We start from the raw sequence: 17980 nt of genomic DNA, 5'->3' as shown, positions 1-17980 counted from the left end.
AGTGCAAGTGCGCAGCCGTATTAGGTATTCAGCTGATTATAATACAAAGTGGGCAGGTAATGATTATATACTACACCTCCTTAGAAACTGCTTGGATATGTAAAGCCTTTTCTGTATAAATAGAGAGCAGGAGTCTGCAACTCCTTGCACCTGCATTTGGAAATGATTCCTCATGTGTCCAGAACTGCAATAACATACCCTTCTTTTCAACTTTAATTAGTTGAAGAGTTGTCTGTCCGTGCTTCAGTACATCAGCAGATTCACACAGAGGAGAGGCCCTTCCGCTGCCCCAACTGCGGGAAGGGCTTCAGGCACAACTCCACCCTCATCACCCACAGGCACATCCACACTGGGGAGAGGCCCAATGAGTGTCCTTTGTGTGGGAAGAGATTCTCCAGAAGCTCTCACTTTAGCCAACACAAATGGAGGCACAATGAAGGGAAGCCCTGTGAGTGCCCCCAGTCCCGGTGTCACCCCCTTTTCTCTGCCCACAGAGCTCCTGAGCTGGTGGCGGCCACAGCCCCTTCCCATGGCCTTGCACCTGGCTGAGACCTCCTGTGATTGGGCAGGGAGGATTGGGGTGTGACTGGGCAGGGAGGGTGTGGGCCAGGTGGGGAACACTGGGTGCTGAGGGTCTGCCCAGCAAGTGGTGAGTCATCAGACCTGCTCTCTCTGATTGGCTGTGGAGAGGCCTGGGAGTTGAAAGCAGGAATGGGAGTGATCCCGCCCAGAGCACCGGCATTGGCAAAATAGAGCCAACCTGGGCACAGGGAGTGAATTTATTACCAACCAAATCACAGCAGGAGAAAGAGAAGGGAAAGGAACCTCTCTAACCTCTTCCCCCCGCCCAGGGGGTGTTAATGATGATGGAGACACAGGGATATCCGAATTTAGATCAGAAGCCAATTTTATTGAGTATACCAGGGATTTATAGAGATTTTTACTTGTACGGTACTTATATAGGGCTCTTTTTCGGTAACAATCCCCCACTGGTTACACATTCTTCAGGACATCATGTCACCTGTTAACATTATCTTATCACTAAGTCTCACAATATTTTTCTTGGTCACTTCTTGCCCTGAGAACCTCTATCTGTGTCTGTCTTTCCCATGGTTTCTGCTTGATCAGGCCTCAGATAACAGGCCCCTTTATCAGTTCCTCTGTACTCTCTGTTTTATTCCCCATACCTCCCCCTATCTGTTCAAACAAAAATACACTCTTACGTGACTTGTCTATTAATTTTTTCACATACTGTAACATACAAGGAATAAGCATAACAATGCATAATACAATGCCTAATACATGTAAGGTTATTTTAACGAAATTTCTTATCCATCCACCAAGTTTCCAGTCCCTGAGAAGTTTTCCTAGCCCTGTAAACCCTGATACCACTGGGTAACCTTAACCATTTTCCCAAGGGCATAAGTCTGTTAGAGGTTAAACAGGTGCTGTTGTGGTGTTGAGGTCCTGTTCACAAGGGTTCTCTGCCAGTATTGGTGTTCAAGGTGAATCGTCAGGGCATGCACTCAAAGATTGTTAAAACGGCGTCACATTCTTTGCTGGAATTCACTTGGGACCATTCTCTGTTGAGACACAAGCAAAACCTCTACCCCAGGTTGTGGATACTGACAGCCTGGTCAGAGAGAGAAAGCCAGATAAACTTTCCCAGGAATTGTTCTGGGGAGTTTTGAGATGTCTAAGAGAAAGAATTAAAACAATGTTGCAACTGGTGTTTTGAACAGTTGTTTTCTCATAAGATGTTTACTAAAGTGTGTTTCCTTAAGTAGCCAATCATATGAAGTGTGTTGATTAAAGGACCAATCAGGTCCATCTGTGTCAGAGCAGTGTATAAAAAGTAACGGGTTTCTAATAAAATTATTATTAGTCTCCTTAAGAGAGTTAGACTTAATGTGTCACCTGCTTCCTGTTCCTGACTCAATGGTGACACCAGGTGAACTAAGGATCAGGCCCCAATATCTTACCAGATTCTGGATCCTTCATTAAGGCAATCCTTCCCTTTTGTTGCAATTGTGAATTACAATTAAAATGTCAAATAATCGGTGGGTTGGGGTCCATCAAATAACAATTCAAAAATTTTAAAACATGAAGGGCTTTCTGCAGTCTCTTGGCAGGGGTGCTATCTCCTGCCCCCCCCTTTCTGTTGTACCAAGAGACGTTCGAGGGAGCCATGAGCCCGTTCAGTGACAGATTGGCCTGTTGGGGAATGAGCAATACCTGTTTTGTGCATAATTCCCTGTGGAAGTCATATTTTCTGGAAAAATGCCTTGACCCAGGATTCTTCTCCTGGGAAGCTGAGAAGCCTCAGAGAGAAAGGAATTGCTTCTTCTGTGTTTTGCTGCTTTGGAATGTGTTTGGAGATTGTTTATCCAACAGGTGATTGTTACATTGGTTTCATGTGAATTGTTTTGACTTAATGACCAATCACAGTCAAGCTGTGTCAGGACTCTGGAAGGAGTCATGAGTTTTTCATTAGTATCTTTTAGCCTTCTGTAAGTCTCCTTTCTGTATTCTTTAGTGTAGTTTAATATAGTTTTAGTATACCACTCTTTAATATAGTAAAATATAATAAAATAATAAATTAGCCTTCTAAGAACATGGAGTCAGATTCATCATTCCTTTCTTGGTCTGGGAACCCCACAAATACAAGAATTCCCCATAAGGCAAAAAAGATAGCAGCTTGACAGGACGTATGAGCTGGGCCATTGCCTGTCTTTACTTCAGATCGTATACCAAGCATTGCAAAAGCAGCAATGTGTCTAGAGACATCTTAAGCTGTTTTCCCTGAATGGGCAGATGCAAAAAGAGCACCAGAAAAGATATCAAAAGAGGAATTAATGTGTTTTAAATGGCCAAATTCAGAAAAATTGGTAATGTCTGATGCCAGACTTGAAGGCTCTGAAACCCTCTGGGATTAATACTTCCTACAATAGAGAGAAAAGAATACTTTTGGTAATCAAGACAAACAGCAATAATTCTTGAAGCTTGGACTTTAATAATGCCAAAGTGCCAAATCAAAGTGACACCATTTTGGTGAAAAAACGAATGGCTCAGTTTAGGCTGTTCTATCTTTTTAGGTAGAACAGATTCTCATACAGGCATTGTTAAAAGGTCAGCTTGCCTGTTCCCTTCAGCTAAAAATCTGGGAAGTTCTGTATGCAATCAAATATGCTTAACAAAATAAGGAAATGTTCTATTTTCTAAGGAAAAAATGAGGAGCTGCAACCAATAAAAAAGTTGTCAATTTTCAACCTTCTTCAAAACTGATGCTTCAGCTCTCATCACAATTCCTACAACTTCAGCTGAATCTGTAACCAGATTAAAGGAACAGAAAACTTTTGAAAAGCTCTGACAACAGCAGCAAGTTCAACAATTTGGGGGGACCCCTGAGCTGTGGATATATCTGCTCTCCAGGCACTAGAAGAGGGGTCTCTCCATACTACCACTGATTTCTGAGAGTGACCAGAACCATCTGTGAATACTGCTAATCCTTGAAGTTGGTTTTCTCTGTCAATTGAAAAAAATATAAAAGCTTAAAAAGGCTTTTAAAAGATGTCAATACAGCTCATGTTTTGCAGGATGTATTGAGATTTGTCCACTGAATTCAGCAAAGGCTACCCTACAGGTAGGAAAATAGTGGAAAATTCCCCTCCTGCAAGAGAAATGAGTCTTTGTCAGGCCTGAACAACCAGTTGAGCCATCATTTCATGTTGGGTACTAATGGTATTAGTCATTTGGTGCGGTAAATAAATCCATTCAGTGATAAACAAAGAGTCTGGTGCCTTGGAGTCCCATTGAAACATCAAGGCATGGGGCTGTTTTGCTGAATGCAAGGTTATTTTAAAAAAAGGCAGATCAGGTACTGTTGGAGAATTTTGTTCAGACATGGCTTATAGAAAGGCCATGATCACATACAGCTGGTTAAAAAGTAAAAGGCAGCTGTAAGCAGCAAGCAAGTTCTCAGGCTTTTTCCTTAACCAGTAAATACCGTGTCCTTGGCTAAGTGATGAGAAAGGCATGGTGAAAAACGTGGAGTCCTTGAAAGGGTGCTCAATAACAAGTCAACAGCAGGATGAGAAAAACAAGTTTTAGCCTCAACAAGAAACCACAGGTATTGACAACACAGGAGGGGTTGGTGTGTAATCTGTAACCACTGATGAGCTCAGGTTTTGCAATATGTATGAGCTTAATTAACACTACTATAAAAGTGTGTAAGCTGGATCAATAAATCAGAGATCGATGCTCATCAATCAGGATGTGGTCGTCTCCCTTCACTTTCCTCAAATGGTGACACCAGATCGTGGTACTGCGAAGCACCACGGAGGAGTGAAGACACGGGTCGGGTCCTGAAGCAGCCAGGACGGCAGAAAAGCGCAGAGAAAAAAAAAAGGAGAAAAAAGAAGCTGAGACGCACCGTTCCTCGGGTGTCATATAGACGAGCCCGACCGATACTGCTGCCGGACCTTGAAGATGCTGCAAACAGCGCTGACGATTTAGGTATGGAAAGGCAAGCAGCATATGATTTATTTACTGCCTTTTTACAAAAGAGGCAGGTTAAAGGGATAGATTTGCAAAAGGATTTACCAGGGCTATTGACTTATGGCTACGATAGGGGAGTTTTTATTAATCCTCATACGGTTCACGAGTTAACGGAGTGGTGTAAATTCGGTGATTTATTGTGGGAGGCTACTTTAGAGGACAATAAAACTGCCAAGAAGTTAGGTAAATTATGGAGGGTGGTTCACAATGAGCTCTTACAACATCAGGCCAAGAAAAAAGCTGCCAAGCAGGCAACAGCTGCTCATGGGCGTAATAAAGATTACGATCAGAAGAGGGGAACACCATTAGCTCCTGCAGTGAGGACGGTTTTCTTACCTGCTTCGCCGCCCTCCTCTGCTTCAGCAAGCCAGGCTATAGAGCGCGCTTCTGAGGCTTCCGCACCCTCTGAACAACAGGAGCCGTGGCCAAGACCACCCGATAGGCTCCCGCAAAGTAATGAGCCCATCCCTGGGGCAGAAAACGACCTAGCAGGGGCTATTGCAAGGGAGCGGAGGTTGGCGTGGGCTGTGCTTGCAAGAGAAGCTATGGAAAAGGGTGATGAGGAAGTTATCAGAGCTGCTACCGAGCTGGCTTGTCCTGTTGTATTCAATCCGCAGGAGGGAGGGGCCATGCAGGCTACTATTACAGCCCTTAATTGGAAATTGCTGTCTCAGCTGAGGTCTACTGTTAGTCAACGTGGAGTGAAAAGTGAGCCAGCTAAACAGATGTTAGACTATTTTTGACACCAGTCTTCTTTTGGTGAATGATTGTCAAGGATTAGCTAAATTGATCTTTACCCCACATCAGCAATTGTTATTTAATGCTCATTGGCAAGAGCTTGTAAACAAGTGTGTGGCAGTAGAGAGGCAGCAGGGAGACCCTCTCCATGGTATAACTGTTAATGAGCTTATGGGCCTGGGACCTTTACTTCGTACCGAGACACAAGCTTTGCTGGGGCAAGAGAAATGCCGGGAGGGTATGAGGTTGGTCAGGCTTGCTATAGAGAGGGTAAAAGAGCCAGGAGGGATACCCGTGTATATGGGAATGAAGCAAGGGCCGGAAGAGTCATTTGGGTCATTTATTGATAAGGCTGCTGCCGCAATCAAAAGGGCTGGAGTACCAGAATAACTTAGGGGGGCATTACTCAAGGAGTGCGCTCTTCAAAATTGCAATTTTACTACTAGGACCGTGCTTAATACTCTGGGTGCCAATTGGACTATAGAGGAGGCATTAGAGAGGATGGCTTTAATGCCAAACGGAGCACAAGCCTTTGTAGTAGATGCAATCAAACAATTAGGGCTAGGCTTACAAGAACAGGCAAAGTCTCTCAAAATCAGGTGTTAGCTGCTCTTGCACCACTTCAAGCGTTAGCAGCACTGCCTCCAACGGCTAGTTGGTGCCAGAACCGCTGTGACCGCGCACCGACACAAGTCATCGCTGCAGCATCAGCACCCTCTCCTGTCTCCAACCCAACACCACAGGGAGCTTCGGCTTGGAACTGGCAGCCGCCGTAGGAGTTATGCTGATGACCCCACACCCACGAAAAATCCCAACTGGGATTCATGGACCTATTGTTATACAGGGTCAAGCTGGGTGCTCTGCTGTTCGGAAGATCATCTGCATTGGGATTAATTGTTTTGCCTGGCGTCATTGGTGTGGACTATATGGTTATGGTGCATACACCTTTCCCACCACTCCAAATTAACAAAGGACTGAGAATTGCTCAGCTGGTGCCACTTGAGCCAAATGACTAAGGGATTACAGACTATAAAAGGACAAGAGAGGGGGGGAAATGGTTTTGAATCCACCAGAGGACTTACCTTACTGACTTTGAACCTTTCTGAGAGACCCAAGAAAAGGGTGGAAGTGGAATTTCAAGGACAGAAAGGATCATTTTCAGGCTTGTTGGACACTGGAGCAAACTCCAGCATTATTAGCCCTAGCCCTTCGCCTCCTCTCCGGGTTCGCATGAATGAAAAGCAGCTAACAGCTTTCTTTTTCAGTAGTCCAATTATCACCTACTGTGCAATGCCTGATAAGGCAGGACATTATGGCTCAGTTGGGGTTGGTTTTAACCCTTTGGGGTAAAAGCCATTGCTTGGACCGTGGCTGGGGAAACTTATAGGGATACTAGGTGTGCTTTTAATGCTTTTGCTTATTTTACCTTGTATTTTTAATTGTATTCAAGATATGGTCAGTAGAATGATAGAAAAAACCTGGCAGACTAACCTCCTTGTGCAAAATAGAAAAATGGGGAATATGTTGGAGAATTTTGTTCAGACATGGCTTATAGAAAGGCCATGATCACATACAGCTGGTTAAAAAGTAAAAGGCAGCTGTAAGCAGCAAGTTCTCAGGCTTTTTCCTTAACCAGTAAATACCGTGTCCTTGGCTAAGTGATGAGAAAGGCATGGTGAAAAACATGGAGTCCTTGAAAGGGTGCTCAATAACAAGTCAACAGCAGGATGAGAAAAACAAGTTTTAGCCTCAACAAGAAACCACAGGTGTTGACAACAAAGGAGGGGTTGGTGTGTAATCTGTAACCACTGATGAGCTCAGGTTTTGCAATATGTATGAGCTTAATTAACACTACTATAAAAGTGTGTAAGCTGGATCAATAAATCAGAGATCGATGCTCATCAATCAGGATGTGGTCATCTCCCTTCACTTTCCTCAAGGTACCCAGCGTGCAGCTTGTTGGCTTACTATGGCATCAGTCAGGCATTGCAGTGCCTGCTGAACATGATATCTAAGTTGTCTAGGTGATAAAAGATCTGAATCTCCTTTTAACCATTCGAGCAAAGGACTTTTAGCTTTGTATTTGAAATCCCTGAAAAGGAGTGCACCCAGTGGATTGTTCGCAAAAGTTTTTGTGCATCATGTAAGGTGCAAATATTTGAATTTGCAGAGCTAGGGGAGAAATTGAATAGACTCCAACGCACTACCCCAAATACCTCCACAGAGGATGTTTATGTACCTTTTTGGGAGCTATGCAAAGCCCTGCCTGATTTACAGCTTTGGTGACAAAGGCTAATTTAGGCTTTCTCCGTGACTTCCCGTTGTTCAGCTGCTACAAGAATATCATCCATAGAATGGTAGAAAAGAACATTGGGCATTTGTTGATGAACAGAACTGAGGACCTAGCAATACACCACTGGCAAATAGTACAGCTGTTTTTCTGGCCCTGAGGTAAAACTGCCCAGTGATATCGCTGTAAGGGCGCCTGCATGTTTGTGCTTGGAACTGAAAAGGAAAATTTAGGAGCATCATCAGGATGCAAAGGAGTATCAAAAAACCAATCTTTTAAATTAATAACAGTCTAGTGCCAATTTCAGGGATCATGGTAGGAGATAGGAGACCAGGCTGTAAGGCCTCCGTGTTCTCCACAGCTACATTTATCGAAAATCATGGAGTAAATTCCATTTGCCAGTTTGTTTTTTGATAACAAACATGGGAGAATTCAAAGAATGGGTAGAAGGGACAATATGCTCTTTCCAGAGGTGTTGTTGGAGCAACACTGTTAATACATGAAGTTTTTGCAATGGTAGGGGCACTTCATCCACCCAAACCGGTTTCTTTGTTTTCCAGGTTAAAGTGTCGCGCTCCAATGGCCCCCATTAAAAAATCTGATTGAATTCCAAAGCCCCATTGGGAGAGAACATCCCCCACCACAGTACCATTGGCATTGGTAACACAAACAGTATGACTGAGGCACAGTGTCCCTCGGGGCCTTTGATCTGTATCAAGTGGTGGCTTTGACAGCTGCAGCTGCTTCGTCCAATGCCTGCAGATGCCTGGAGCAATTCAGCAAGGGACCACTGTGAGGGCCATTTGGCTTGAGAGATAACTGTAACTTCAGCCCCTGTGTCTATGAGGCTGTCAAGTGTTATCTTTTGTCCTTTTGATGTCAGAGTACACCAGCATGTGCGGCGTTATTCTAGAATAGGTTTTACCCAGCATACTTGGGGTGTTGCAGTAGACCCAAATTCCCTTTTTTGCGTTAGGTCTGTGAAAGGTATGCTCATGGTTTGGGGAAATAAAATCAATCAAACTTTTCAATTTCCTTGGGGAACAGTGAAACGCATTTGGAGTGTCCAGGCCATGATCATAATCTCATTATCAGGGTCAGAGTCTATAACCCCAGGGAGAACAAAAAGTCCCATCAAAGAGGTGGATGACCAACCTATAAACAATGCATACATACGCTGCCTGGGTGGTCTGAAAACTCCTGTGGGAAGCAAATGAACAGATGACTCAAGTAACGTTACTGTGATGGAGGTGGCCAGGTCCAGTCCGGCACTCCCTGCTGTGGGTGGTTGTAAATTGGCAATGGTCAGGCAAAGGCTGCCTGTGGCACCTGGGCTGGGACTTGCTGTGGTCTGCTCTGAGGCATCAGCTGGGGCATTTGTGTCTGTGTGTGGTGCCACCCTGTGCCTCAGCTCCTGTTTCTCGATATCAAATGCTCTTCAAAATCCACGACTTGGAACATTGTTGATTAGCATAATGCCTTCCATTACAGCACCGACGGCAAATACTGGGAGCATTGCATCTGCCTCCCCTTTCCAAAGCACTTCTTTATTCAAATGCCCAGATTTCCTGACCCTATGCCCAGATTTCCTGACCCTGGAGCATGTTCAGGAGTCCCCTGGCATAGTCCTCAAAGCTGCAAAGCTGTCACTGTAGAGGTGATCACAACACAAAGCAGAGACAACAAGCAGTCCCAGATGGCAACTCTTTATTATCAATCATGGCTGAACTTTTATACACTTTCTAATTGTTCATACTACTTCTACCCTAACTATTGGCCACAATAAATCAACATAACTTCATTGGTGAAAAGTTACAGTGACTTCAACTGATTCTCTAAAATTACTTTGTCCAGCTGCAAAGTTCTCTTCTTTCTTCAGTTCCTCACTTCTCTTGGTCTCCTTAGTTACAGCCTTGGAGAGAGCTCCTTATCAGCTTCTTCTTGGTTCTCAGCTTTCTTTTCACTCCTTTAGCTAACAGGCCCATTGTTAGCCCCTACCACAATTCCTCCTTTTTGTTTTTGATCTGTAAATACAGCTGCTATGGATTTTTGTAGGGCCCTTTGCAAAAATCCAAGCAGACAGGGGAAACACAAAGCAACAATCACAACCATCAACAAAATTAACATTCTCATTCTTAATACAGTGATCGTTCCTGTCCTTCATCTATAAGTGCTTTTAAATTTCTTAACTACCTTATCCTATTAAGTTATATGTCTAATACTCAAACCTTAAACTATAACCTCCCCAAGTGCTCAAAAGGAGATGCAGGAATAATAGAACCAAGATTCCAAAAACCTGCATTCTCCTGATCAGTGCAAACCAAAACCACACCCTTTAATTGCTATGAATGCACATTAAAACGGATGAAATACATGTCCCGATATATGGCCTTAGCAGTGTCATCCGCACGTTCTGCTTCAGCTGCAGAACCATCCCGTCCTGTGCACTCCAGGTAAGGTTTAACACAGCGAGCAGGAGCCCATCGAGGACCATTATCTGTCAAAACACAACCATAACCCCTCCCCAGGTTATTAATTCCTCTGGACAAGACCACATACAAGTAATTAAATCCTTGACCCATACCTTGACATTTCTACAGAAATCTGGTTGCTTAGAATTCAAAGAGGAAAAATGGTAAAAGACTGGAGATAACTGTGAGTCAGGTAGGTGATGCAAAAAGTTTAACACATAAATAGCTTTATCTAATCTCACTTGAGGTGACTCCTGTTACATTCCCCCTTTTTGCTTTTGAACCTGGCGTTTAAGAAGACCATGGCCCCTTTCAATGATTGCTTGGCCTGTGGAGACGTGGAATGCTCAATGCCCCAAGCACGAAAGAATGTTTGCATTTTCTGCAAAGCATATGCTGGGCCGTTATCTGTTTTTACGTGACACGGAACACCTAGAATAGAAAAGGCATGATGAAAATGACGAATAGCATCACGGGGTTTTTCTCCTGTGAATGCTGAAACAACCATTGCATGAGAAAAGGTGTCAACTGCGACATGAATATACTTAAAGCAACCAAATTCTGGCATTTTAGTAACATCAGTTGGCCATTCCTCTAAAGCAAGAAGACCCCTAGGGTTGGTACCATAATATTGAGTGACATGAGTCATGTGACAAGTCAGGACAGAAAGAATTGATTTTGCTTCACCAGGAGACAATTTAAATTGCTGCTGTAAAGCTTGAGCACTCTGTTGAAAAACTTGATGAGATAAAACTGCTTGCTGCGACACATCAGGTACAGTCTCGATTGCAGCAGCAGCTACTAGAGAATCTACATAGGCCTTGCCTTCAAAAAAAATCCAGGTAACGGCGTATGGCTACAAATATGCATGATGAAGTAAGGATGTTTTTGACCACTAATAACTGTCCATAACTTCACTAACATGATAAATAATGGTTTCTCTTGAATTATTATACAACAGTGCTTGATCTAAATGCTGAACTTAATTGGCAACATAAATGGAATCAGTAACTCTATTTACAGAATCAGGAAATAAAGTAAAAGTCAAAAGAACAGCACAAAGTTCAACCAATTGAGGAGATCCTTGCTGAATCATTGTCTCATATTAGCAGTGATCATCCTTTCTCCAAGCCACAGCTGCTTTTCCCGTTTTCCCAGATCCATCTGTAAAAACTGTTATACCTTCCACAGGAACAGGAGAACAACTTTGTTTCCCTTCAAAAGGAATTTCTTTGGCCAGTTTTAGAACAGGATGAGAAGGCAAATGGGATTTTATTTGGCCTGTAAAACAAGATGAGGCAGATTGTAACTCATTATTATTTTCAAAGCACCATTCAAAATACCACTGTTTTACAGGTATCACAATGGTCACAGGGTCATGTCCCAAAATCTCATGACGACGTCTGCGGCCTTTGATGATGATATCTGCAAAAAGCTTATAAAGTCCTGGAGCTGTTTTCCGAGATCTGAAAGATCAATATATCCACTCCAGAATATGCAGTTAATCTTCCCAATTATCACTCCATTGACACAGTATTCCACATGGTATTTCATGGTGCTTCAAAATAAACAATTGAACACCAACAGAGGTATCTATTCTGTTAACAAATTTGTGTGCTAAGGCGAATTCAATTTCTTCTAGAGTCTTTTTTGCCACTGGGGTCAATTGCCTCTCCTCAGTAGAGGAAGTGATACCTGAGAGCAAATCAAACCATGGTTGCATCTGATGATTAGTTATGCCTAAATATGATCTAATCCAACCTATTAAACCAACCAATTTCTGTACATCAGTAGCAGTTTTAACATCAATGTCTAACTTCACAGGCTGAGACCTTGAGTGTTAGTCTTAGCTTAGCCTTCTGAGAACTTTTCCTTCTATTCCTTCTTAGTATAGTTATGATGTAGAATATATATATCATCAAATAATAAATCAAGCCTTCTGAACATGAGGTCAACATTCTCGCCTCTCTCTTCACCTCCAAACCCTTGTGACCACTGTCACAATTGGTGAACCCCGAGTGACTGAGGAGGAAAAAATCATCAATTGGTGACCCCTCTTCTGAAGAGCAAATCATCACTTGATGAGATCCCAGAGGAGCATTTGCTGCACTGGGTAAACCCCAAATGTGTGGCATTGATGGTTTCTTCAAAAGTGACCACAGAAGTGGATTCTAGCCAGGAGCTGAAGAACTGAAGATCCTGATTTGGACAGAGTTCACAGCCAAGGTTAACCACAAAAAGAACCTTCTGAAAAGCCTCCAGGAGAATGGCTGGAAAGCTCAGCACTGTGCAGATGGCCAGAGCATGCTGGACTCTTTCAAAAGGTACTGTTGGCTTTTCTCTTCCTGCTGATCCTGGCCTTCGCAGATTACGGCTGCAAAGGTGGTGGGGCATTCCCAGCAGGGACGAGGTTCCTTTCTCCCCTTCAGAGGAGGAACTTATTGCCCTCTGGCAAAAATGGGGTGAAGAGGATGGAATTCGTGGAATTTTCCTGTCAGAAAGACATTTCTATGAGTTTTTCCAATGGGGAAAGCTTTTTGGGTTTTTTACGAATGTGCTGTATGCCCTGGATGTGTTTGTATGGGGGTGCACGGAATCCATTTTCCCAGTCCTTTTGGACCGTGGATTCGGGCACCCCTGAATTTATCTAACATTTAAGGCACTCTTTCCGGTCTTGGAACAAAGAGCAGCATTTTTTCCCTGGATTGCTAACTGCAACAGGCTCGCCCCATTTCGCCTGACCCCAGCAGGAGAAGATCCTTTGGAAGGGGATGATCTGCTGCTTCCCAGTCCCCCTGCATGGCGGGGGGGCGAAGTTTCACTCACAGCCGAGAAAGTTTTTTTTACTGTGTCTTCGGAGCATGCTCAGATGGGGCCGTCTTTCTCCCCCCCTTCTCTCCGGAGAATGAAGAGTGGGCAGCGCCGCCCTGGCCGGCACCGCAAGCACGGCCCCTGGAAGCCCAGCAGGCCCCCCCACGGCCGGCCTCCTGGACCCCGCCCCACTCAGAGATGGGGGCGGCACCGGTCTCCGACGCCCCCTCTGCCGGGCCTGCGGGACCGCCTCCCGGAGCCGCCCCGCGGCCGCCTCCTCGCCGGCCCTGTCCGCGCCTTCATCGGCTTCCATGCCTGCGTCTGACAGCTCAGAAACACCGCTCCCTGTGGCTGCACCAATGTTGCTAGGTGACAGCGATCTGCCTCCGCCAGCCCCCTCTCTGGCCTCGTCGCCTGCGCTGCCGCTCCCGGAGCCAAGCGACACAGCAGCGGTGTGTTCCTGTGCACCCCTGCTGCCTCCTGCCGAGCCAGTCCATGTTCAGGATGATGCTGAAAACGCCACCGAACCCACAGGACCCTCGGAGCAGCCCGCGGCGGCTCCTGTGCCCAAAGTGATTTCCCCCCCAAGTTTTTCGGGCTGTCCCGGGGCTGCCCCTGCAGGGGGATCTGGGAAAGGGGAAGAGGGCGTCAGCTTCTCCTTTCGTGGAGGAGGCATAGCCCGACAGCTGGGGGCGGGGGCAGTCCGGCTGCCTGTTTTCAAAATCACCATTCTTGGTGGGTTGGGGGGCATTTGTTCGGGGATTGCCCCTTGGAGGTTGCCATCCGTCCCGCCCCTCGCGCTCCCCAGCGGCGAGGGGCAGGTGGGTGCCGGGAGTTCTGCCTTTGGTCCCCAGCCCAGAGGGGGTGGTGCCGTGAGGCAGATGGGAGACACACCTGTTGTATTTGCATTGCAGAGGCAGAGGGCACAGCGGGAAGCGATCATGGCTTGCTTGCTGTGAGGAACAAACAATCCTACACCCGAGATGAGGATTTTTGGGAGGGCTTCTATTCCCCTTCTGCTGGCATGCCTCAGTGATTTTGGGGAAAAGAAGCGTTTCACCATCCGTTCTGCCATTGTACTGACAGCAGGGTGCAGGCCTGTGGCAAGGCAGAGCCTGCCTCGGGGGCTGGGCCTGGGCTGTTGGGCTTGGGTCCCTGGGCCAGGGCCACCTTCCAGCCTCCTAATGGGTTTGGGGGTTTTGCTTCACCCTTCTGGTCCTGGCCCACCTTTTTGTGGGCCAGATCTGGGGTTCCTGATCCCTCTCCATGGGCCAGGGCCTCCCAGGGCCTTTCTTGGGCTGCTGTGCTGCTGCTGCTTTTTTCGTGTGAAAAAAAAAATAAAAAAGCCCTAAAAATTTTAATTAAATCAGAAGAGTTGAAATACCTGGCAGCAGCTCTGAAGCACTGAAGGGCCAAAAATGAACTTCAGCCCAAAGTTGTTCAATAAAGGGCTGTGGCCAGGACATTCCAGAAGTTGTCTCAAATTGTTTGAAATTGTTCTATGACTGTCAATGGACTTTTGATAGCTATTGATGGACTTTCCTGCAGCAAGCCTGTTTCAGGACAAAAAGGAGTTTCAGAGATGTCAAAGAGGAACATCTTCAGTCCATGGATATTTCCTGAAAGTCAGCTGTTTGGACTTGGACTTTCTTTGGTTGTTTTTGCATTTTCTTATATTGTAAGATTGTTTTAGTGATTTGATAGCATTTAATTTTCTACAGGTGAAGAAATTCCCTGTTCGTTCCACACCAGCACTTGACTGACATTTGGATTGGCAACAGATAACCTCTCAAGTGTTTGTTCTTTCCTCTGCATGTGCACAGCAGAGAAAATTACAAACATTTTTCTTTTTAATTTAATAAAATTAAAAGGGTGAAATGTCACAGACATCTTTTGTGAAAAATCCTTTCTTGAGATTTTTATCCTTTCTGAGATACTGTGGCCTCAGCAACAAAGTGTAAACAATGGTTATCTGCTGCTGTGGAATGTAACAGGTGGATCCCTGATTGGTCTCCTGGGGATGTTTGGATTTACTGACCACTCCCGGCAGAGCTGAGTCTCGCTCTCTGCCGAGACACAGACCTTTGTTATTCATTCTTTTCTATTCTTAGCTTAGCTAGCCTTCTGAGAACTTTTCCTTCTATTTCTTTTTAGTATGGTTATAATGTAGAATATATATATCATAAAATAATAAATCAAGCCTTCTGAACATGAGATCAATATTCTCACCTCTCTTCACCTCCAAACCCTTGTGACCACTGTCACAACTGGCGGTGAGGATGCATGTCTTTTCTGGACAGTTCTCCATTACTTTCTCAGTCTAGAATACTTGAGGTACCCCTGTTGATCCAAAACTTCCTGTGCCGCAACTTCGGTCCACTATATTTGGAACAGAACTCACAATAGGTACAAGTTGAGCAATGCAAGTTCCTTTCTGAATAGTGACAGGAGGGTCATCAATGGATACCATAGCATGAATCTGTCCTAAATAATCAGCATCAATAGCTCCTACATGCACATGAATACCTTTTAAGTGTAGTTATTGATCTTCCTATCAAAAATACACTCAATCCCCATCCTACTGGACCATAGGCATTGAGGGGCACTTTGCACATTTCTTTTGTAAGAATGGTTACTGTGTTGGTGGTGGGTATATCAATCCCTGCAGACCCACTTGTTGCTCCTGAGTATTGTTCACAAATGGATAGCTTTGCAGTGCTGGAAAGGCCCATATTTGCTGCAGTGGTTGTTGGGGTATTTGTTTTCCCACATGCCCCTTCATGTTCCTCTTCTTGTTTCCATCAACAGCTGACCATTTGCCTGATATTTACTCCTGCATTATTTAGCATAGTGCCCAAATTTAGTACAATAATTGCGCACAATATTGCTGTTTGCACTTGACTTACATGTTATTTTCTGGGTATTACACTGTGCCCATACGTGCCCTTGTTGTCCACAATTATAGCATTTCGATGAAGGTCTTAGAACCGCAGCAAGAGCTGCCATTTTATGCTCTACTGAACCAACTTTTGAGCAAGCAGTAATCATTTCAGGCAATTTGGGTTCCCCAGGTAAAGTGTCAATAATCATTCTGCAGTCTGAGTTTACATTTTCTTTAGCCAAATGCATACAAAATTTGTGTTGCAAAGATTCATCATCTACCTGTTTTTCAATAGTTGCAGCAAGTTCTTCCACAAATTGCAAAAAATGGTTCTCTCATCCCTTGTTGTATAGTAAACACATCTCTGTTTTGGAGCTGCCATTTCCATTCTTTTAATTAAAGCACTCTGACAATTCTCTGAGCTTGCGCCAAAACTGAGGGATCTCACCTTGCCTGTAAATCTGGGTTAGCAAAAGGCCCAGTGCCCAGTAGGGCATCAATACCCACAGCATGACGAGGGTGGTGTTAAGGCAACTGCATATTTGTTAGAGCTCTGTGCTCATCCACTTGCCTCTAAGTTTCTTGAAATACACCGTATTGCACTGGCTGCAATAAAATTGTAGAAAGATTCATGATGTCATAAGGTGCAAGGATAACTGCATTAATTGCATGTATTAATTGCATTATCTCTGAGGAATTCATACCATACTGAGCCACTTTCGATTGGCACAACCTTCCAGGCAAAGATGTGATGACTATCATCCTGCCGTGTTCCAGGAGCTGCTTTAAAACCTGGAAAAGCCATAGGATTATCACAGGCAACATTTGCATTGGCACTGTTCTCCTGAGGTACTCTTGGAGCAACAAATCTTTCTATTATGTCCCAATTCTTTTCTTCAGCTGCTTTCTTCCTAACAAATTCCCAAAACTCCTGAGGCTGTCAAGGAAGCCCAATTACTTGACATGGGGGCAAAGTCCATGGGGCAGTAAGGCTAGAGTTATTAGAAGGTGAACTGTCAACAGTTCCCTGCCCCAACTCAGGTTACTGCGGGCAACTCTTCACTTGATTCGCTGTTGCTGTCACTGTCAGGTAACGGAGGATACAACCTTGCAGATTGTTCATGCAGCTCAAGGCGAGTGAGGGGGCAGATGGCTGGACTAGAGCGGAGGGAATCAGGGGGGCAGACGGCTGGGTTTCTCTCTCTGCTAAAGACATTTCAGCTACCTGGTGCAGCGGTGTAGTGTATTCAGGCACCATCGGGAGCTGCTGTGCAGTTTGCCCAGAAGCCTTGGCAGCTTTCCCAGAAGCTTTGGCATCCAGCCCAGAAGCTCTGGCAGCTTTCCCAGAAGCTTTGGTAGCCTGACTGGTAACTTGCATGGTACCTGCACCTTCTTCAAGGACAGATTCACCAAGTTCCCCATCAGAGGCCCCTTCTGCCTCATCTCCCTTTTCAGTTTCTGTTATCAACCCCGATTCTTAGTCCGCGTTCTGCTCTGCTTGTTCTTGGTCTTTTTCCCATTTTTTTAATGCCTCAAAAAGCGATCCCCAGGTAACAGCTAGATCAAAAACAGTTTAATCTCCTGCTCAGATGACTTCCCACAGTCTGTCCCCGACTATTTTCCATGTCTTAACACTAAATGCTGTGTCAGGATCAGTGCCAAAATCCTGTGATTTAGCCCACAGCAATTTACTATGAAGGGCATAGTCTAAATTATTAATTCCCTTATTTCTTAACAAAACTTTCCATGTAGCCAAAACAGTCTCTTCTTCATTAGATAAATTATTTCCCATTATTACTAGTTGGTGGCTTTCCTACTTCCAGGTGTCTTGATAGGAGAAAGTCAGGTCTGGACTTCCTTGTGGCTTCCACCGCCATTCTCAGCTGCACCAAGGCCACTTCCCCCACTAGGTCCCAGTGGGTCACGGTTGTCAGTCGCTAGGACCCCGTATGGGTCCAGACCAAGTATGTTCTTAAGGGTGTTGAATCACGTCAGGGTCACCAGAGAACACTGTCAAGGCAGTCATGACACAAAGCAGAGCTACTTGCAGTCTCAGATGGCAACTTTATTATTGAACATGGCTGACCTTTTATACACTTTCTAATTATTTATACTTCTTCTACCCTAACTATTGGCCACAATAAATCAACATAACATCATTGGTGAAAAGTTACAGTGACTTCAACTGACTTTCTAAAAAACACTTCATCCAGCTGCAAAGTTCTCTTCTTA

General features: G+C 44.8%; 1 protein-coding gene and 1 pseudogene across 1 annotated transcript in view; both read left to right on the top strand.

Moving 5' to 3' along the window:
• The window catches only part of LOC131570213 (uncharacterized), a 1483036-nt pseudogene that overhangs the window by 6512 nt on the left and 1458544 nt on the right, over positions 1-17980 (top strand).
• The window catches only part of LOC131570264 (class I histocompatibility antigen, F10 alpha chain-like), a 190620-nt gene that overhangs the window by 136061 nt on the left and 36579 nt on the right, over positions 1-17980 (top strand).

Source organism: Ammospiza caudacuta, chromosome 33 (genome assembly GCF_027887145.1).
Source record: "Ammospiza caudacuta isolate bAmmCau1 chromosome 33, bAmmCau1.pri, whole genome shotgun sequence".
Lineage (NCBI taxonomy): Eukaryota > Metazoa > Chordata > Aves > Passeriformes > Passerellidae > Ammospiza > Ammospiza caudacuta.
Note: the sequence above shows the minus strand (reverse complement) of the source record. Positions and strands in the feature narration are given on the sequence as shown.